The sequence below is a fragment of the Zeugodacus cucurbitae genome, chromosome 5 (assembly GCF_028554725.1).
Source record: "Zeugodacus cucurbitae isolate PBARC_wt_2022May chromosome 5, idZeuCucr1.2, whole genome shotgun sequence".
Lineage (NCBI taxonomy): Eukaryota > Metazoa > Arthropoda > Insecta > Diptera > Tephritidae > Zeugodacus > Zeugodacus cucurbitae.
Window position 1 is genome coordinate 47,278,093 of NC_071670.1, and position 22,857 is coordinate 47,300,949.

The 22,857-nt window shown below is 36.3% G+C and overlaps 1 protein-coding gene across 2 annotated transcripts in view; it reads right to left on the bottom strand.

The window, feature by feature from the left end:
- Positions 1-22,857, bottom strand: part of Tlk2_0 (serine/threonine-protein kinase tousled-like 2) — a 180,098-nt gene that overhangs the window by 117,535 nt on the left and 39,706 nt on the right. The window contains exon 1 of one of the 2 annotated variants that reach the window (XM_054231072.1): positions 4,846-5,806. The exons of the other annotated variant lie outside the window; for it this stretch is intronic. The gene's annotated coding sequence lies outside the window, so the exon portion shown is untranslated. Of the gene's footprint in view, positions 1-4,845; positions 5,807-22,857 lie in introns of those variants that run through there. 2 annotated transcript variants of the gene reach the window in all.

The window sequence follows — 22,857 nt, forward strand, 5'->3', positions numbered from 1 at the left end:
GTCGACAAAGCGCCCTGAATCTACTACAAATCTACAGAGATTTTTAACTTCTATATTCGCTATTTCGCGAGCCTGTTCTAAAAAGTGAGATCAAAGAAATATCTTTCTTAATCTCACAAATGCGGGACATTCCAGAAGAAAGTAATGAGGCGATTCCACCTCATCCTCCTCCGTGCAGCTTCTACAGCTAGCATCCGGTATGATTTTTAACCTTACAGCGTGGAACCCAATGGGGAATGGCCAGTAAGAACCCCTACGACTAAGGAGAGGTAAGGCTTACTGAGGGCGAAAAGTTCGGTAGACCTACCACGGTTTGCCTTAGGTCAGAGGGATCTTGCCACTAAGCATGAGTTGGTAACTACTGACCAGCGCCTACCCACCTCAGCCGAGGCCCATCTGTCCAATAGCAGTCCGCAATAGGACAATGGTGCTCCTATATGATTTCATGCTTCTAACAGTGAGTCTGTCGTTCCTGACCTTGCAAGCTCATCAGCCTTGCAAGCTCATCAGGAATATAAAACATGGACATTTTCCGAAAAATGTATTTCTTTTTCGGATCGCGATTTATGATCACTTTATATTTTCAATTACTAAATCATGTTTTGTGAAATTTTTAATTATAAGAATAAGTAACACAATAAAAAGATGCTTTGATCTGTTAACTATAGTATTCCTGAGCTCTAAAATGTCTCTAATTAATTCTATCAAATAATCGATGCTGAGATTGTACGCAAAATATTTCCGGTAGGCATTACCCATAACATACTTAAGACATGAGACCATAGCACGCATTGAAACACAGTACATTCACAAAACTGTTTGTTGACTTTCTGAAGAAACAAATTTCCGAAACACACCCATATTTCTATTTTTCTCGTGAAATATGCTAATATCCTACACAAACATTTACAGGTGAAACCATTCAAAGATTGAAATGGCAGGTAGAGCTAATAATTACTGGGAAACGAAACAAATCTACTGTGTTCTATGGAATGACCTTGAATGAATCTTACAGTCCATTCGATTATTACACAGGTCAGTAAAGTATTAGTGAGAAGAGTACTCATTGTATTCAAAGCACCCAGCAGTGAAACCAAAACATTCGTCAAACACTGTGAGATATACAATATTGACAACTGTATGTACGTATGGATGTAAGGACGGACAGAGCGCAAACCAACTGACATGTGTGCGGTGTTGGGGGTGCGCAAAGTAATGAATACGTACGAGCATGTAAATACATATAGTACATATTTACACATTTACCTATTGACGTAAATATTTGAGCATTGAAGAGCGGTGCAATTGATGCGCCAACACGTCAATCCACTGTCGACTCACAACAACAGTAAGTACAAACAAAAATAATACCTTACAAAGATACAAAGAGACAAGTAGGTATGGAAAGGTATAAACATATGTACAAATATGGTGAGTTTATAGATAGATACATAGAGAAATGCGAAGGCGAAGGCGAATAAACGACAAATGAGTTGCACGTGGCAGCTTCACAGTGGGCAGAAGAGGTAATGGATATATTAAAATAATGGCCCACCCGCCGTTGCTAATAGTGTGAAGTTTGTTGAATGGAAATACGAAGAGGAAGCCAAATAACAGAAGAAAGCAAGCAGTAGAAACCAAAACGGAATTGAGATTAAAATTGGGTTTACATACACATACACATACACTACTTTATGTTTGTATATACTTATGTGTGTAAAGCTACAAATAATTAGATATGTTGTTGGCGTAGTCAAAGCTATAAGTAAATTATTTGTTGTATAAAGTATAAAAAATAGAAAAAAATTTAGAATAATACCAAATATAGACAAAATATTCTGTATGCGTCTCTTTTCACACCATTGCGTTGCGCTGCGGTTTAGTTGTGTGTATGTAAGTATGACTGTGTGACTTTGCGTAAGAATGAAGAATGTAGCGAAAGTGTAGAGAAAATGGAAAATTACTAGCAGCTGCTTTCGTATACGCTTCATACACTTGATTTTGTTGTTGGATTCTCTAATTTTCTGTTATTTTATTGCATTATACTTACGACACAGTTCATTGTTGTTTTTTTGATGGTTGTTGGTGGAAGTCAAGTATGCTGGTGCTTCAACAATTTACAATTGTGTTTAGGAAACATTTGGATAATCAATTGCACTTCAAGGGCGGTGTAATGAGTATTTACAACAGAACATTTATGAAAGAATGGAAACCAATCTTGCAAAAAATGACTTCTCATGTAAGAGAGTCGAATTAATATCATTTATTTTTCAAAAATTCTTCAAATTCTTAATCAAAAACAAGAAAAAACGTTAACTTCGGCTGTATACCCTTCACAGGTACTTTTCTTTTAGTAACTATATGTTTAAGCAAATCTAAAGACGTAAGAAGAAGTAAGTAAAAAATAAGAAAACACTTTACTAATCCTTTTTAGCCAGGTTGTTTGCTAGAAACATTAAGGTTATATAGTTAACCGATCTGAACAATTTCTTCGGAGATTATATTATTACTTTAAACAGTAATCCATGTCAAATTTCGTGAAGATACCACGTCAAATGCGAAAATTTTCCATACAAGCCATTGATTCCGATCGTACAGTTTGTATGGCAGCTATATGATATAGTGGTCCGATATCGGCAGTTCCAACAAATAAGCAGCTTCTTGAAGAGAAAATAACATCTGCAAAATTTCAAAACGATATCTTAAAAACTGAAGGACTGGTTCGTATATATACAGACGGACAGACAGACGGACATGGCTAAATCGACTCAGCTCAACATACTGATCATTTATATATATACTTTATAGGGTCTCCGACGCTTCCTTCTGAGTGTTACTAACATCGTGACAAACTTAATATACCCGGTCTGTTCAGGGTATAATGACCACCGTTATGAGTCCTGGTATTAAAATTTTAAATTTTTGGTCCCAAGATAATATAGGCACTATGTTCATCCTTGGAACTTCGGTAAAATGTATATAAATAAGATTATTATCTTTGGCTTATAAACATAATAGACTCCGTCAAACTCGACGACGGCTCTTTAAGATTCTCTTAATTTTTGGAAATAGGAAAGAGTCACGTAGGAGCCAATCTATTTTAGTACACCTATTCCACCGTGCTTTTTGTGAAATTAATTCCAGTCAAAATTAACTTAATTTAATTTTCTATTATATTTTATCAGAGTTCAAGTTCAACTTTCATATTAACATTGCCTTTACATACGTTTCACTAGCAGAAAAGCAAAATAAATGTTTCACTCTCTGAATCACACTTCCCGCTTTGATGTGCACTGCTCAGCGGGTTAACAACACCGATTGCATTTTTGTTTTGTACTTGTTTGATTCTTATTCGATTTTGACTGCAAATTGATTCCCTTTTTTTTTGTGTGAATAAGTATTTTATGGAATTTTCCATTCAATCGCACGTGTCTAAATACGTATACATACTTACGTACATACGTATGTACGTATTTATCCATATCTTCGTATCATTCATGTTTATCCATATACCGAATGTTAATGTTAATTTTTTATTATGAACAAAGTTCATACATACATACATAAACCATTATCTATATACTTTTAATGTGAATAAGTTCGATAACAAATTGAACAACAAATGCTAATTTCATGGACTTTGTACACGTGTCGATAAGGTAGTTAAGCAAAACATTGTTTTATAAAATTTCTAGGATGACTTTTAGCAACAAGTATCTGAATTAATAGATCTTCAAAAAGGTTCGGACATGGTTTCACGTGACTTTTTCTAAAGTCCAAAAATAAATCGAACCTTAAAGGTCCGTCGTTTTACATACATAGTATACGAGAAATAACTGCGAGATCGCTAGAGATTGTCCCAGAATCACTTTTAAGAAGTGTTTCGACGATTGGAAGAAGCGCTGCCATAAGTGCATGATATCGAATGGAGACTATTTTAAAGCCTACAAAATTAATTTAGCCGAATGAATAAATATGTTTTTCAAAAAAACAAAAATGTCCGTTATTTTTTAACACTCCGAATATATGTGAAAGTGCTCCAGCTCTGAAAGTGTTCGATGCAGTACCCGCTGGTGGAAGCCGAGGAAGAGGGAGACCTCCACTCCGATGGAAGGACCAGGTGGGGAAGGACCTGGCTTCACTTGGTGTTACCAATTGACGCCAAATTGCCAAAAGGAGAGATGCGTGGCGCGCTTTTGTGGACTCGACTATAACCGCATAAGCGGTGTCTACGACAGTCAAGAAGAAGAAGAATAGAAAAAGGTGCATACAATATTCAATGAACGGATGCAAAAGTATTAGACCCTAAAGTTCTAAGGTTCCATGTATACTTATATCAAGTTGGTGTTATAGAAGTTCCACAAAAACATTATTTTGCTTCATAGCGGACTGATTTAAGTCAATAATTTTATAACAATTGCTCTCCTACAATAACTTTCTGGACAATATTGGTCTTTAGCACAGCACAGCTTAAAGGACCATAGCATTTTATATGTATAAATTTTGGCTTTTTGGCATTCAAGTTAAGTGGTTTTTTATTTGGTACTTGTGTCGCTTTCGAAATACTAAGGAATTTTGAAGGGTTTTCGGTTAAGTTGAAGTTCTTCGCTTTTAGCAAATTCTTTAAATTTCTTATAACGATAGCCTTTATGCCTTCTTGTCTTCTTGTTAACGATAGCCTCTATGCTATATTAAAAGAATATGAAGTATTGCCGTCTTGATTACTAGTAATAGTCTATATATTGTATGATATCAAAACATAACAGGAAATACATATACACTAGAAGTAAAGTTTCTAAATAAAAATACTTGCAAAATATTATATTTCATTTAGAAAAAACTTACAGGAATTTATCCAATAAAAATGGCTTTACAATACTTCAACAGCTTCGAGACACTTGCTTCAAATTCGCTATGTGGAAGTTCTTCATAAAAACTCACGGTCACAGAACACATACATATATTTTATAACTAGATTAATTTTTATGGGTTTAGTACACTTTCTATTAACATTTTATAGATTTTCGTTATTTTATTCCGAATGGAGTTTTTCTAAAAAATTACGACACAGATTCTGCACTCACTATATTTTGTTGATCTTCGTTTCTTTTCTACAATTTAATTTATAGAAGTGGCTTACTTAATTGTATTAAAAATTTAAACACATTTCAATAAATTCAATTCAAATCCACCTCCGCTACACACCGTTTGGCTGACGAACGCCACTTCAACCATCGGCACTATTTGTCTTTTCGCGATTTTTTTCCTCCAACACATTTGGGCCGAGAATTGGAGGTACTCAATGCTCAAACTCTCCACGAAATTCGGTTAGTTTTGCTATGTGCTATTGTTGTTGTTGTTGTTTGTTTTTTGGCTACAGCTTCGCGAATTCTCATTTTGTATCTTTCGGCTATGCAGTTTTTTATAAGCGATGCACTTCACCAACACAAACACACACACACTCACATAGATACATGGACACACGAGTGGTGTGTTGCAGCTACTTGGTTGCACACGAATTGTTGCGAATATTCAATAGACACGTATGTTTGTTTGTTTGTATGCGGCTAGGTGGTTTGTGCCACATTTTGTTGCATGTAGAGAAATTACGCGAGCTGCCCAAATGCTGCTGACTGCACAGTGCGCGCTGTCCAAATGCTCTTTACCTCTGAGTTGTTGTTTGTTGTTGTTGCTCAACTGTATATCTACTGTTGCTAACAGTTGTTGTTTGTTGTTATTTGTGTTGTTGGCCGTTGAGTAGTTGTTTGCAATTGTTGCTGCGCTGTCTAGTTATACTATTTTTTTGTTTTTGTCTTGCCTACACAGTGATGCTGCTGTTGACTGCTGCTAGCTTTTGTCTGGTTCGAACGCATTTACAACGCTTTGCCGACTGACTTTCATTTGAATTTCTCAACTCTTCAATGCACACACCGTACAACACAACACACAAACAAACAACAAATTACAAAAAAAAAAAAACACGAGAAGCAAAAACAAACATATACACAACAAATAAATAGCAAAAACAAAAATAAAGCAAAAAAGTTTCGAACGAAGCACCAGAAATCAATGAGTAATGCGAGTTTTCACATTTCCTGCACACCATCTTCTGGCATTTGTGAGCTTTTCGGTTCGTTTATGCACCACTCGCACTCGGCGACTGCACCCCACCAACCCACCAACACCCACCTAATGACGCCAATAATGAATTACAAACATACATTTTTGACTCGCTTGATAACAAATAAGTAACAAATGTGTACAACAACAACAAATTGAATTTTTGTTAAATAAAAAAAAATATTTTCGTTTTAGGTGAATTTTGTTGACTCTCCTTGCTTCCACCAATAACGGTGTTTTTATTTGTTTATTTTCATATTTTTATCTTATTTATTTTCATTGATTCTCTTCTATATCTATATATACTCTTTTATATAATTATGTCTGTTAGATTTGTTGCCCACTTGAAAATTACTCAAAAGCATATCGGCGTAGACTTGAAACAATGCAACGATAAGCTCTTCGTGAAACATATCGATGATGATCACGTTCATGCTGGCGACGGCATTACGCTGAGGGCGTTGAATTATTAGTACGATGGCGCTCGATGTTGTCGGCATTGCATGGTGTTGACACATCGCCGTTGCTGCGATTGTCAGCGTTAGTGTGTAAATTGACGTTGTGTTCCGATCTCAAATATGTTAGCACAATGTAAAAGAAACGCAAAAAAAATAATATTGGACTAAATAAAATTGTATGAAGACAACCGATGAAGTAAATTTACCAACCGATGCCCACTTATAAACTCATATTCACCAAAAAATATGAGGGTTCGTTCGTAAAACCGACTGATATACTTAGGAAAGGCGCCTAGAATGGAACATATGGTGAAATCCACCACTCAAATTTTGACAAACCAGTCAGTGAACCTATTGAAGCTGAAGATAAAGATTGATGAATGATTGAAACATCTAAGATTATATCTAAGCAATTTTTCTTTTCCACGAAAGTTAAGCCAATTTGAAATACTTGGAGAAAAATAAATTCCACTCATTCTCAATGGGCAAAAAACCACGCTGCAGATCCTTTAAATATGGGAATGGGGTCATGTGTAGAACACGACGTAAGTGAGGAATGTTACTGACTACCATTCACTTGGGGTGGCCTGAAACGATTCCTTTGCATGTGGCTCAAGCAGTTCACGACTTCCGATCTTAGACCAAGTATTCTCCGGGTAGCCAACATACCCCGTTTGTAGATATAAAGTGAGAAGGTGAAGCCCGCTTTTGCGGTTATGCAAAGCGTTAGGGACTCATCACAAAAAATGCCCATATGAAAAGAAAACAACAGCCCCGTCGCTTAATTATATAATCAAAAAAGTCTTTGGGCTTTAACATGACGCTTCAGGACATTCTCAAATTATTGGTCTCAAAGGGATGAAGGATGAAAAATATTAGAATGGATGAACCAACTTTTTTTTTCAAAAATCGACCCTGAGACAAACGTTGAATGAACAATTTAGCACTGACCACACGCAATAAGACCGAATTTCTGCGCCGATATGTGACAGTAGATGAGACATGGATACATTGGTATACACCTAAGCCCAATTCGACAGTCCGCTAATTGAATGTAGGCTAGTGAAAGCTGATGAAACACAAGAGACAATAAATTTTGTTATAGTCAGGTTAGGTTAGTTTAAAAGGCAGTTAGGTTAGTTTGCTAAGAGAAAACGGTTCAAAAGAGCTTTTTTTCAGCGGCGGGTTAAAAGGCCCTCGCTACCACACAGTTGCTGGTTTTAGTCAGTATTCACATGGAATTATTTTCATAAAAGATAGTATATCGAACATGATAAACCATATATTAGTGGAGCGAATAGACTCCGAGATAAAGATTAGGCCAAAGGCTTTTAAACTCACATAATACATGCAAAGAGAGTGTACAACTACTGGCGTACGCCGATGATATCGATATCATTGGAAACAACACCCGCGTCGTTAGTTCTGCTTTTTCCAGACAATTAGGCAATTGAAAAGTAAAGTCCTCTCTCGACGAACAAAAACCAAACTCTACAAGTCTCTCATCATTCCCGTCTTACTTTACGGTGCAGAAGCGTGGACGATGTCAACATCCGATGAGACGGCACTAGGAGTTTTCGAGAGAAAGGTTTTGCGGAAGATTTATGGTCCCTTAAACATTGGCAACGGCGAATACCGCAGACGATGTAACGATGAGCTGTATGTCGTATTCGACGACATAGACATAGTCCAGCGAATAAAAAGACAGCGGCTACGCCGGCTAGGTCATGTTGTTCGAATGGATGAAAGTGCTCCAACTCTGAAAGTATTCGATGCAGTATCCGCTGGTGGAAGCCGAGGAAGAGGGAGACCTCTACTCCGATGGAAGGACCAGGTGGAGAGGGACCTGGCTTCGCTTGGTATATTTTGGACTCGGCTATAACCGCGTAAGCGGTGTCTACGCCAGTAAAGAAGAAGAATACATGCAAAGGATACAAAAGTTCTCGGGATCTTATCGAACAGTTCTTGATTAGATGGATATTTTTAAAGGTTTTAATGGTTGGATCAGAGTGAAGATTTCCTTCATTAGAATGGCAAGATAAATGAAGACTTGAAAACTCTAGAAATGCAGATAGAAAACATTTTGTAAGGCAACGAAGAAACAATGTTCGGGTAATTTCAAATCATTAATCTTAACTGAAAGCAGAAACTCCCTGCGAAGTGTACATATGTACATATATAAATCCTGTATAGATCTTCATTTAAGCCATTCTACAATACAAATCACTGTATGGAAATTGTGAGTCATTACTGACTGGGTGTAGTCTTCATATACAGCCCACTTATAAATATTTACATACATACATATAAAATATATGTATATCAATTTATTTATATATATGTATGTATATATTCAAGTATACACTAAATAGTATATGCTTTTACCTAATTAAAATTATACTGGTTTGACAAGGCACGTACTTATGTATATAAGTATATACTATAGATATGTTTAAAATATTCTGAACAACTACTTAAGGTCTCTATATTATGAGTTTACTTATTAATATTGTATGTACATATATACAGCATAGTTAATTATATACATATGTATGTGTACCTGTATGTACAAGAGATCAACCAGGAACCTAAGCTCCGAACGACAAATGGTACATAAATGTGACTGACGGTGCTAACGACAGACGGCGGTACCAACAACAACAGCAGCTGTTATCTAACAAAATAATGAATAAAGTAAGAGAATACGACTCAAAAAAAAAAATAAATAAATAAAATGGAATACACAAAAATATGTGAATTAGACACAGAGTAAAAGAGGAAGTAGGAAAGTGTGAGCATGATAAAGTTGTGGAAATATGAAATGTGAATAGAATTAGGAAGCTGATGTAGGCGCCATTGGAAGGAAAACTAGCAACGAGTTCAGATGTAAGTATGTATGTGAAGTGAGGTACTCGCTATATTATAAATATATATATGTATGTACCAGAAAGTACATAACCACCATATAGTATTTTTATATACAAATACAAATGAAGTACATTTCCGTTTACTACAGTAAATTCAGTGAAGCATACACATATAATATGATATAGATATATAAATAAATACATACAAACACACAAACATACATACGGATATAAGTAGCTATGCATGAGTATCGCTTCGAATACGATTTAGCAACTTTAATGCAATGTAGTGTGTGCATCATCAAAAGCGAGATAAGCCTTATTTATTGAGAACACAGTACGTATGAATGCAAGCGTATACGGTTTTACAAAAGCAAACAATCAAACACATTAAAACAACAGTGTACTCAATAAAGAAAATAACAACAGGTAGAGAATTTTATGAAAGCAAATAGACCCTGTGAGAAAAATTTGCTTAAACAAATAAGAACAGAAGGAATTCACTAACCAATTATGATATATTCGGGGATTAGTAGAAGATATATATTTAACTTAGTCAAAGAGACCCAAGAAGAATTTAATATTAAGTAGATTTCGTTTAGTAAAATCTGATTCCAATTAAAGGTTACCATAAAAACGGGTAGACTATAAGTATATAGTGAAAGAGTGCTTGAAGCTATTAGTGACACTGACATCATATTTCACAATAAACCTGCAATGAGTTCCAGAACATAGGGATATTCCTGGGAACCGCAAAGAAGATGAATTAGTCAGACTGCGCACCAACTTACAGTTAGATGCCAATGAAAAGGGAATTTAAATACCTCTGGCCACTTTCAAATATTTAATCGACCTCGAGCCTCGGTGGCAACAATCACTAACTTGCTTAACAATCAGACAAACGTGGCCTGAGTGAAATAAGAGGCGCACATGCAGACTATTGAAATTCGAAAGCAATGACATAAGAATCCTAGTAGCGGTGTTAGCAGATCACTGTCTGATTGGGGGACACGCCAGGGGATATATTGCAATGACTATTGCAGAAGCTGCCAAAAAGTAGTAGAAGAAGAGACTATAGAACACCTTCTATGCTCTGTATAGAAAAGGTATCGCAACTATCGGACGCGGTTCCCTCGATAATGTGGCGGAAGTGGCACAAATCAGAGTCTCTTTGAGTTATTTAATTTTATTAAGAACACAGAGTGGTTCAGTTAGGACATAACAAATAGATAGACATAGTAGTGTGAGGGGTACCCAGTCACGGTGGTGTCACAATAGGCCTATCAAAAACCTAGGTGCGCCGAAAGACAGCCATTAACCTAACCTAATCTAGTATAGTTGTTTCTTTAAGAAAAAAAGAATTAGTGCCAGAAGTCTTGAACGAAAGGAAGGTGAGGCTTCGCTTAAGGAATAAATAAGACACTTTGACAGTTTCGTTTCGCTTATGACGTATCGTGTCACGATCTCGTCTCTATCATACAGAAAGTTTAACAAAACCTCAAATCAAATGACAAAAATACACGAGTTAACCTTACACCTCGCCATCTCTACAGAATGCATCTACATTCAGAAAGATCATTTTGTTATTAAAAATCATTTAAGAAAATTTTCTGTCAGGGAAGGAATTTTAGCTATAAAAACTTGGATGAACGAACAAAAAAATTATACTCGAAAGGGTTGCGTAACCTCCGAACCATGCACAAGGTACAGATTGATTTATAGCTTAAGCTTGCTATGCTTTCTCATTACTTTCTTCGAAGAATTAAAATAAGATTGTCGATTGAAAAAAATATGTTTTGGGCATCAATAAAGTTTGAGTCATTTTTAAAGGTCAAAATACCTGAATATGCCTAAAAGACTTTCAATGTATATGTAACTATATGACTATAAATGGAAAATTTCTGACAAAAGAACTGTGGGTTGTCCTTTCAACAGGCATATGGACGATGTTGTGGCAATACGTTTTTTATTATTATACTTCGGTTTCACGGCAGTTTCTAGGCGCATCAAGTATTATTGTTGCAAAAAAATCAGGACAATGGTGGAGTATGTATGAAAAATTGTCTACACAATGGTTGTGAGCCTAAGCTCGAAATACATATGTACAGATATACATATATTTACATACACATATATACATGGAAGACACGAAATTGATTGTAGGTAGATACATAATATCCTTCATACATATTGACTCACATGCATATGCATATGTATGTATGTATGTATATCGGGGCACTGAGCAGCCAGCAACCAACTAGCAGCTGCAGAACAGAGATCAAACAACTGCAACTTGCAGCAGCCGAATAGTGCAACAACATACTTACATATATGCATATGTGTAGCACAGGAATCGCTTGCAAACAGACATACATACATACGTGCATGCAAATATCTATATTTATATATACTGAAATACATAAGAACATACATTTGTATGTATGTATATCTTATAATAGAGCATGGTAAAGTGGAGTAATACCGGGTGTATACCGTGAGATTGGGTCGCCGCGAAATATAGCGAGTGCGTACACGGCGCATTCTCGCGGCTGCTGCTACCAACCAACCGGCCGACCGACGACGACGACCAGGCAGGCAACCAGGCAGTCAGGCAAAGCAACGGAACAGCTACACACATATGTAAGTATGTATGTAGATATGTACATATATGCATTCCTATGCCAACTTTATACGAAAGGTATACTATACAAAATTCGACGATTCTCAATAACATCCACGTTGATGTGGACGACAAACGATGAACGACGTGCGACGTTGAGAACATTGAATTGCGCTGGGCAGGCAGTAAGGTCGGGGGATGGTGGTAGGTGTAATGCGTAGACAAGAAAATGCGATACATACGATTGTGCACAGCATATAAGAGTGCCGTGTACATAAATAAACATGCTATAAGTACATAAGGTACTTGCATGCGCACATAACTGTTAACAAAAATGCATTAATGTATATATGTATGTACATATGTATTATGTACTGCAAGTACTGCAGCTACTACGAAAATGCATTCCAAGTGCAGCTGGCAGAGGGGTGGGGCTACTTGCAAGTAGCAAAAAAAAAACAACAAAATGGGGCTATCGATTAATTTTGGTAGATACAGCTAAAATATATTTATTTTTTTCTCGCAATTTTTATATGCAAATGCAAGTAATTCATTTAAGATCATAAACAAATTATTCACATTTTTGTTTAATTTTTTTTTAATTATACAAACACACACACAGTCTATATGAACAACAAAATTATTGTTTGGCATTACTTGGTACACTTTTATTATGCGTTATCAAAGAAATATTTATATTAAAATTTTTCTAGAAGTATACATACATAAAGACTCAATATGGCTTATGTATGTACATATTTACATATGAAATAAATACTCTGTATATACCCACACGCACCTACATAAGAGTTGTATACGTGCCTAGCAGCACACTCTAGCATTCCATTTCTGACGTCATCTTACCGATTATTGAATTCTTGAGGGCAAAGGGATGAGACGATAAAAACAACACAAAATTATTTTTAGCTTTTCCACACTCGTTTAGGCATAGTGAAGTTCATTTCAAAATGCGCAAATTCCAAATAGTAGCGAGTTTATAAACAACTGTAGGTATGTATGTATCTACATTTTAGCACTTCCTCGTTTAAATAATATTGTTTATACGTGTACTTAATAATATTGAAATTTTACAAACGCTACACCTGTTCTGCACCAGTTAATGTGAGGCATAACTATCTATTAATATATGGGTCACAGTAGGACTTCAAACTCGAGTTTAACAGTATCTATTCACGAACAATCGTCAAGTATTCTCATTAATGTGTTTTAGGAACTGCAAAGTATAATTTGGCATTATCTTTTCAATATTAATTTCATGGGCACAAAAAAGTATATAAGAAATCTATAATTTTCAATAAATCAGAATTGCAATTTTAACGCGCTTTCACGGCAGTTTCTAGGCGCATCAAGTATTATTGTTGCAAAAAAATCAGGACAATGGTGGAGTATGTACGAAAAATCACGAACAATCGTCAAGTATTCTCATTAATGTGTTCTAGGAACTGCAAAGTATAATTTGGCATTATCTTTTCAATATTAATTTCATGGGCACAAAAAAGTATATAAGAAATCTATTATTTTCAATAAATCAGAATTGCAATTTTAACGCGCTCAATCCTAAAAAATACTAAGAATTTTCAAGAAACTCGAGTTTATATGCATATATAAAACTTTTCCGATATTATTCGGCGAAAATAGTATTGATTTGAATATATCAAGAGCTGCGAATTTTTGAGATGAAATGTAGTAGGATGTTACTTAATATATTAAATAAAATATAAAAAAAATAATAATAAAGAAATCAAAATATAAATTTAAAAAATATATTAAAATAAAAAAAAAAATAAAAATTAAAAAAAAAATAAAAATAAACAAAAAAAAAATAAAAATTAAAAAAAAAAAATAAAAATTAAAAAAAAAAAAAATTAAAAAAAAAATAAAATATAAACATAAAAAAAATCTAAAATAAAAATTATTTCAAAAATATATAAAATAGATATTATAATTCTTATTAGAATCAGAAAATAATCTGTGCAATATGTCTTGCTCGACTTGTCAGCTTCAAACTTTACTTTATGCGTTCCCTTCAAAATTTGAGAATGAACATACATATGTACATACTCGTATATAAAACTTTTCCGATTTTATTGAGCAGAAATAGCATCGAATTGACTATGGATTTGTGATGGCCATCATCTCATATTATAAACAAAAGCTCTTTGGGTGAAAGGTTTTTCTATCTTTCAATTAGACAAAATCTTTCCATATCGGATATGACACGAAAACTATATTTCTTGAAGTGCCATTAACTAAACCAAATTTTCACAAAGCAAAGTTTATAAAAACACCTATGAAACCATATATAATCTGAATTTTAAATACATTTTTTTATTGCAAGCTTTTGTGTCCAATAGAGAATTGTTATATGAAATGAACACAACTTAAATATTTTAAATAAAATATAAAAAAAAAAAATAAAAAAAAAAATATTAAAGAAATCAAAGTAAAAATATTAAAAAACAAATAAATTAAAAAAATCAAAATAAAAAAAATTAAAACAAAATATTAAAGAAATCAAAATAAAAAAAACTTCAAAAATATGAGAAATAAATTATTTTGATAAGTTTTATGGGAACACGAAAAATTATGTGCAGTATATCTTACTTGACTAGTCAGCTTCAAACTTTATATTCAGTATTCTCTTCAAGAATTATCGAATCGAACATCTATGGAAATTATAATTGTTTTAAACTTACCTGAAAAGAGAAATAAAATATTTATTTAATTAATAGTCTTTTAATACAGAACAAGCTTAATATATGCATATCAGTTATAAGAGTATAAGAAGAGTTTGAATTTCTATTACAAACTTCAGAAGTATTTTCTTGAATATTTAGTGCAACTAAATCTCTCAGAAATAAAAACTAAACTCTACAAGTCCCTCATCATTTCCGTCCTACTTTATGGTGCAGAAGTGTGGATGATGTCAACATCCGATGAGACGACACAAGGAGTTTTCGAGAGAAAGATTTTGCGGAAGATTTACGGTCCCTTAAACATTGGCAACGGCGAATACCGCAGAAGATGGAATGATGACTTGTATGAGTTATTCGACGACATAGAGATAGTCCAGTTAATAAAAAGACAGCGGCTGCGCTGGCTAGGTCATGTTGTTCGAATGGACGAAAGTGCTCCAGCTATGAATGTTTTCGATGCAGTACCCGCTGGTGGAAGCCGAGGAAAAGGGAGGCCTCCACTCCGATGTAAGGACCAGGTGGAGAAGGATCTGTCTTCACTAGGTTTTACTAATTGGCGCCAAACTGCCAAAAGGAGAGATGCGTGACGCACTGTTGCGGACTCGGCTATAACCGCGTAAACGGTGTCTACCCCAGTCAAGAAGAAGAAGAATCTCTCAGTATTAGAGATGATAACATTGTCACCTTAAAGCATTTATAAAAATCAGCCGAAAGTTAATTACTGAAAAAAGCACAATACTCACAACACATCTTCGAGGAGAAAGTCGATAAAACCTGTCAAGGTTGCCTCAGACACATTATATTAACCGACTATTTGCAATTGGACGAATTTTCTCCACTCATATGAATACATTATTTCATTTGGTTTAAATTTCTTTCTAACAATGCGATTTTCTACTGAAAGTACATAAACACATATCAGTATGTACATACATATGTGCATCCAATATGTATAAAAAAATAGTTTCTATTATAACTTTTGTTATTGTGTACAGTTATTTCAATTGTTTTTAATTTCTCATTAAGAGAAATCACGGCAATAGTATGTGGGTACTCTCCAATGAATTGTACGCTCATGCATGTAATGATGTGTAGCTAGTTCAGAACTAGTTATCAATCGGTATGAAATACGCTTCTTTCAATCGTCGAAAAATTTCAGAAACTCGATTTTTGGGATAGTCTTTTGCTCTTTCAGCTATTTTTAGTATGCTTGTAAAACAACGGCCCTTCAAGGTTTTCTTTATTTTTTGAAAATAAAAAAAAATACAGATCATATGGAGGCTAGTGCATCATTACAGTATTATTATGCCTGGACATTTGTGACATGACGACGACCAAAATGATATTTCTGATTTTCTGAAACAATGATGGTTGAACGTATTTGAATTATATTAAAAACATTACTAAGATATAGTAGAATCTAAAGTCAAACGAATATGGAGGCAGGTGCATCGTTACAGTATTGTTTTTGAAAAAGAATTCACGAAAAAACATGCGCAAAAAAAACAGATCTAACCTTGTTGCGGTTGAAACCCGTAACATTTTAAATGTTGGTAATTCCCGTTATTTTTTGAACACACCACGTATAACGAGACTGTTAACAAAACCAACTCATACCCTCTAGTAATTTCATATCGATAATTCGCTTATTACAATTCAAAGTTGAAAAATTCTAATAATTTTCATGACACCACTGTCCCTTAGGGAGAATACGACGATAACAACTTGACATCGCCGACAGTGTAATCATCGTGGAATTCGTTGTTAGCTGTTGTTGTCGCTGTTTTGATTCGGGTCAATTATGTTGGTTATGGATTTTAAGCGAAGCCACATGACATCCGATGAAATTGTACATACACACATACAAACAGCACATACCTATGTACATAGGTATAGAACAATATGGATATTTTGAGTAAAGTAAAGTGCAGCGGGAGGAGCAAACTCGCACTGGGAGATATGCGCGATATTGAAAACTTAAACGGAGAGCCAGTTGGTGAAGTGAATTTTATGAGCATGTGCAACTTTTCCAGTTTCGCAATAATGACATTCCGGCGTTGGTGTATTTAGGAGACGAAAGTTATGAGAGTTAGGGGTGAGTGAGTTGGTATTTGATTTTTATACTTTTTTCTTTTACGGATTGGTAGCGAATTGTTGAATTTAGTAGTATTCAACATCTAAAAACAAGATATTTTAATGGTTTTTGAAAATCGAGATGAGGAAAATGAAGGAATGCAGGGACATTTTATTACTTCAAATTTTAATACTTTTGAATTTCATTCGATACAGTCCGGTTTTAATGATTTCCTTCAACAGATAACCTAATAGTTTTACAAATAAAATTAAATATATAAAGGGTGTTTATTTGGGATATTTATATTTTATAAGTGTTTTTCGAATTTTTGGTTCCCTTCTTTAATAGTCCAAATTCTAGAGAGTACCAGTGAAATACGTCTTTCCATTTAGGCATACGGACCCGATGAAGCAATTCCAAAAAATCGACGCCTGCGATATGCTGCTAAAACGGAACAGACTCGACCCATTTTTGAAGCGGATGGTGACTGGCGACGAAAAATTTAGCACATACGACAATATGAAGCGAAAACGGTCGTGGTCGAAGGCCGGTGAATCGTCCCAAACATTGGCCAAGTCGAGACTGACAGCCAGGAAGGTTTTGCTGTGTGTTTGATGGGATTGGAAGGGAATGAGTATGAGCTGCTCACATATGAGCTGCTCACATATGGTCAGACGCTTAATTCTACCATCTACTGCAAACAACTGCACCGCTTTAAGCAGACGATTGACCAGAAGCGTCCAGAATTGGCCAACAGGAAGGTTGTTGTGTTCCACCAGGACAACGAGTCGTTGATGACTCGTCAGAAGCTACGGGAGCTTGGATGGGAGGTTTTATCGCATCCACCATATAGCTCGGACATTGCGCCAAGTGATTACCCCATGTTCCTGTCCATGGCGAACGCCTTTGGTGGTGTAAAGTTGAACTCAAAAGAGGCTTATGAAAAGTGGCTGTCTGAGTTCTGCGCAAATAAGGAGGCGGGCTTCTACGAGGCGAGGTATTATGAAGTTGCCGTCTCAATTTTGATGATTTTTTTCCGAAAAAATGTATTATATACAAAAATTGACAAATTTGGTCTTATCTTAAAAAAAATTGTTTCTTATTCTGTAAAAATCGTGAAAAAAATTATATCTAGTGCCTTGATGGTATTTAAAAGGTTATATTATCACACCATATACGAATTATTATTTATTAATCTCAAACAAATAATCAGTTGAAGCCATCAAAACAACAAAATGAAAATTGAATAAATTTTCCAAACAGTTAATTCACACTTAAAAAGTTTTAAACGGCAAAAATTAACAGCCATCAATTGGCCGACGCACAGCAAGCAGCACAAATATCTACCTATTAAATTCTCTCCACTACTGAAATGGTGAGAACAGGCTTTCAGTCCCCACTGTAGCATTTGTCAAATAAATTACGCCTTCTACAGACAAACAAACATATATTAAAATATATGTACACTTAATAAACAGCAAATTCAACTCTACAGGCACTCAACAGAATGCAGGTCTCTGTATTTTCTCACCCAAAATCTCCACAACACATTGTTTTTGCGCTTTCGGATTCTTATTGCCGTTGCTCGTTGCTCGGTGCTGCTCGCATTTATATCATGTATGTTATTCGTGCTTTGAATTCATGAATGTTTGCATGCAGGCAACAGCAATCAACCCATTGACTGTTTAACGACATGCACGCGCTACGCGAATCTCGGTTCGAACCGAGTCACAGCAGCAGCATGAAGCTAAACATAAACGGCGAGAACAACAACAACAGCAACAGCAGATATACTACACCCAACTTCCCGAATACCGAATATTCCCCAAAGTACTACACTGGAGCGCAGCGCAGCGCAAAGCAGCAACACAAATATCAAACTCCTACAATGAGATGACTGAGACGACTTCGGGGTCTTGCTGTGACTGTTGTATAGCTGAGAAATAATCGATGATAAGCAAATGTTGCTGTTGCTGTTGTGCTCATATAGGCAGGCAGGCAGTCACCTAATATAATTGTTCTCTTTACTTCCGTCGCACGCTTTTCAATTGGGATTTGTACTATGCAACTTGCCAGCCAGCTAGTACAAGCGTTATTAACAAGTTGGAAGTGCGCTCTTAAATTGCGGCGACAACCGAGCCGAGTCTGCCACCTCTGCTGTTGCTGCTCTGCTGTGATGTGGCTTTGAGTGGCCTGTTCATCTGTCACCATGTAATCGTAGTCGGGGCCACAATATTGTAGCAGCAGTGTGCCAAGAGCGTACGCAAAGATACTGTTAACAAGGCACCTCTGTCACCGCTATATTTTGTTGTTGCTGTTGTTGAGGCTTTTGTATGTTGTATGTGGCACACAGTGACCCGAGAGTGCACCACATTCCAGTCATTCCAACACATACTCACAATTTCGGCGTGCGCTTTGCAAAAACTCGCGAGGCCCCATGGTGTATATATGCCGGTCGGAATCCACTTGGATTCATTTTCTGGTGGCAGAGTGCAACTTTTATTGCATTGTAAGCATATAAATCAGCTGAAACGAGTCTGTGTCGACGAAGGCTACGATGTTGCTTGCTTGCCTGCTGTACGAGATGACCAACGAAGCAGCAACGACGGCGAGACGGTATAATTTAGTCGTTGATGGTAAGAGTTGCCAAGGTGAGTTGTACGAAGAAAATAAAAAAATAACTCTAATCACCAAATCAGCGACCCAAGTTTAATATAAGAAAATGGACAACTATTTTGAGGAATTTAGTTTCATTACGTTTAATTTAATTTTACATGAACCTCTAGAAGGCTTACTAGATTTTATAGGAAGTTTTGAAGAAGTTCTAATGCCTGACCGCTAAACCACATAAGACATAATTGTGCTCTCAAGAGCTATCTAGTGTCAATTAAAAAATCGACCGAATTTATAAAACTTCTTTTTTTTTGCTATCCGACTCGTGTGGGTACCCTGTCACCGCGGAATCGTTGGTAACTGTAAGGCGAACAAGCTTACAAGAGAGGGTCCCCTGGCAACATTGACGTCCGAATGGGAGCCGGTTGGCAGTCCATGGTCCACTTACGCTGGACATGCAGACATCGCATGAGCTCCCCAAGCGCCCAAGCGAACAAGCTTACAAGAGAGGGTCCCCTGGCAACATTGACGTCCGAATGGGAGCCGGTTGGCAGTCCATGATCCACTTACGCTGGACACGCAGACATCGCATGAGCTCCCCAAGAACCTGTGCAGTTGCGAGGTCTTTTTGGCCAGTTGTGGAGCGTAGAAGGTCCTTTGAACTGCTTTCTCTTAGCAAGGTCCATTTCGGCGTGATCATAGGTCTGCATGCGTTGAGACTTGGGATCTTGGCAGATTCAAGCTGCCAAAGCTGTTTGGAGGAAGACGAGGTGGAATCATCTCAGCATTTCCTCCTCCATAGTCCAGCTTTTTGCTAGACTGAGGTGAAAACACTTTGGAAGTCTCAGCTTCGACGAACCCAGCGAATTGGCTAGAATTGACATTAGCCATTTAAAGAAGTTCATAACAGATTACAAGCGTTTTGCCGAATCTTAGGGGTCTTTGATTCATTAGGAGTTTACGTGAGATCTTTCAGCATATGCAGAGATCTGCCTTCTAACCTAACCTAACTTAACTCCTTAAATTCTTTAATATTGTCAGCAGTGGAAGGTATGTATCTCAATCGGCTGAAGGCTGGGCATTCATAAAGAAAATGTTCTAGCATCTCAGAACCCTCCGCGGGTGCCTCACATTCTGCTGATTCCACTTTACTAAGTTTTAGAATATAGGATTTTAGTGGTCCGTTCCCTGTGGTAATCTAGTTCTTCTGTAATTTTATTTCTCTTTATCATTCATCGCACTAAAACCCATAATCCTCCAACCACTGGGAAACCCTATTGCCGTATTAAAGTAGCCACTATCTTATACAAACCAATAAAAAATGGATTTAATTTACATTAGATCCCACATGAATTTCGTTGAGACAACATCCACTCAATTCAATTACAACAAGAGCACAAGAAGAGTAGAAAAGCAACAAAAATCTTAAACAACTAAATCGCATGCCAAACCTGTTCCGCAGCCATTGAAACGTATCACATTTTCTGTTGTGTAGATACTACTTACAGAGATCTGAAACGGAAAACGACCCCAACGACAAACTAACCAGAGGCGCTAAAGTAATTACCCTCGAGTACCCCCCAAAGCGAACACGAAGCACACGATAAAACACGCGATAGATAGCCCACATTGAAGTGCTCACCCGACCGCCAACCATTTAAAATGCATAGCACACAACAGCTGACGGCGAGCAAACAAGTTCGATGCCAAACAACAAAAAATACCACGTCGTCAAACGACGAAGCGAACAGTCGAAAAAATGCACTCGCAGCGCAGCCGAGCAACAGCGTGCGCCTGAAGCTAAAAATAGTATAATATTTAAAAAACATATATATATGTAAACATATATATATGTATATATAAATATACTAACGATTACGATGAGGATGGAGCGACAGCAAGAGAAAAAACGTTGGAGGCGACGACGACGACGGCTATGACTTCGGAATATAAAAATGTCGAGAGATACGATAACATTGATTGCACGATTTTCATAATAAATAGCTCGGTTGTTGGTGTTGTTATTGTTGCGGTAAAGCGACCTTCCGGTGCGCCGCACGACCAAACGACACCGCAAACATAAGCAGAGAGCGCCACTAACAGTGCGGCGCACAGCTGCTCCCCACAATTTCAATGGATTGGTTGGAATGCAAGACGTGTGATAAAGTCGCCGTAGACGAAGTGAGAAATGAAACGAAATATGCGAAATGAGAAGCAGCAGATTAATGTTGTGGGGAGCCAGCAGCAGCAGCAGCAGCAAGAGCAAAAGCAATAGAAACGGGAACAGCAACGGCAACGGAACCACCGCATGACTAGGTGATAATCCAGCTGGGGAGCGCATAGCAAGCAACGAATGCTGTAAACGAAACAAAGACGACCGACGACTACATGCTCAAAGAGTGAGTGTAGCTAGCCAAATACGCCGAGCGCTAAACGAATCGTAATACAAAAACACAGCGTTGTGTGCAAGTAAACCAACGACCTTCTCTTAAATTTTCGCCTTTTCGCATGGCTGGTACTTGTTTTTGTTCTGTTTTTTTTTTTTTTTTTTTTTTTGTTTTTTACCGACGAGGCTTTAAAAATAATTTGTGTGGAATTTGTTGGAAATTTATTTGCAAATGAGTTAATTACATGCATTTATGAAGGAATCATATATTAAAATAAGCTACATATAGCTGTAGGCGTGTCTTTATTAGTTGTGTGTTCGCAAAAATAGTTCACTAATTGTTTGAAAATTAAAATGCACCACAGTGCATACATAAATAATGCCACCTACATAATAACCATAAATAATTATAAATAAATGGCACACACAAAGTGTTTTTATATTTAGATTTGTATTTGTTTGGCATCCGAAACCCTGTCGGTATTTGTTTTGTGCAAATCGCTCGGATGCCCATGCCGCAGCATTTAAGTTGATAGTAATCGGTGAACATAAACTTTTGTTCGAATTACGAACTGGCACCATATTAAATTTTCGCACATTATTGCTTTTTCAGCGTCGAAGGCTTGCCATATTTTTTTTAATAATGAAAAGTAAAAATCCACCTATTTCAATTTTATACACAAAATAACCAAAAAAATTAACAAGTAAGGAAAAGCTAAGTTCGGGTGCAACCGAACATTTTATACTCTCGCAATTTATTTATATATTTTTCTATAATTATAACGCAATTTGACCCGTATATTCGGCATAAAGTCCAATAGAATAACGAAAGTCATCATATATAGTATATGAGGGCTGAGGTAATTCACGAACCTATTTCACTCATTTTCATCACCAAAGTACACAATCTCCAAGACTTTACGCTCACTTAATTTTGCTAAGATATCTCACATATTAACCGAGATATGCAGAATAAAGCCCACCATGTTTTTGATAAACTTA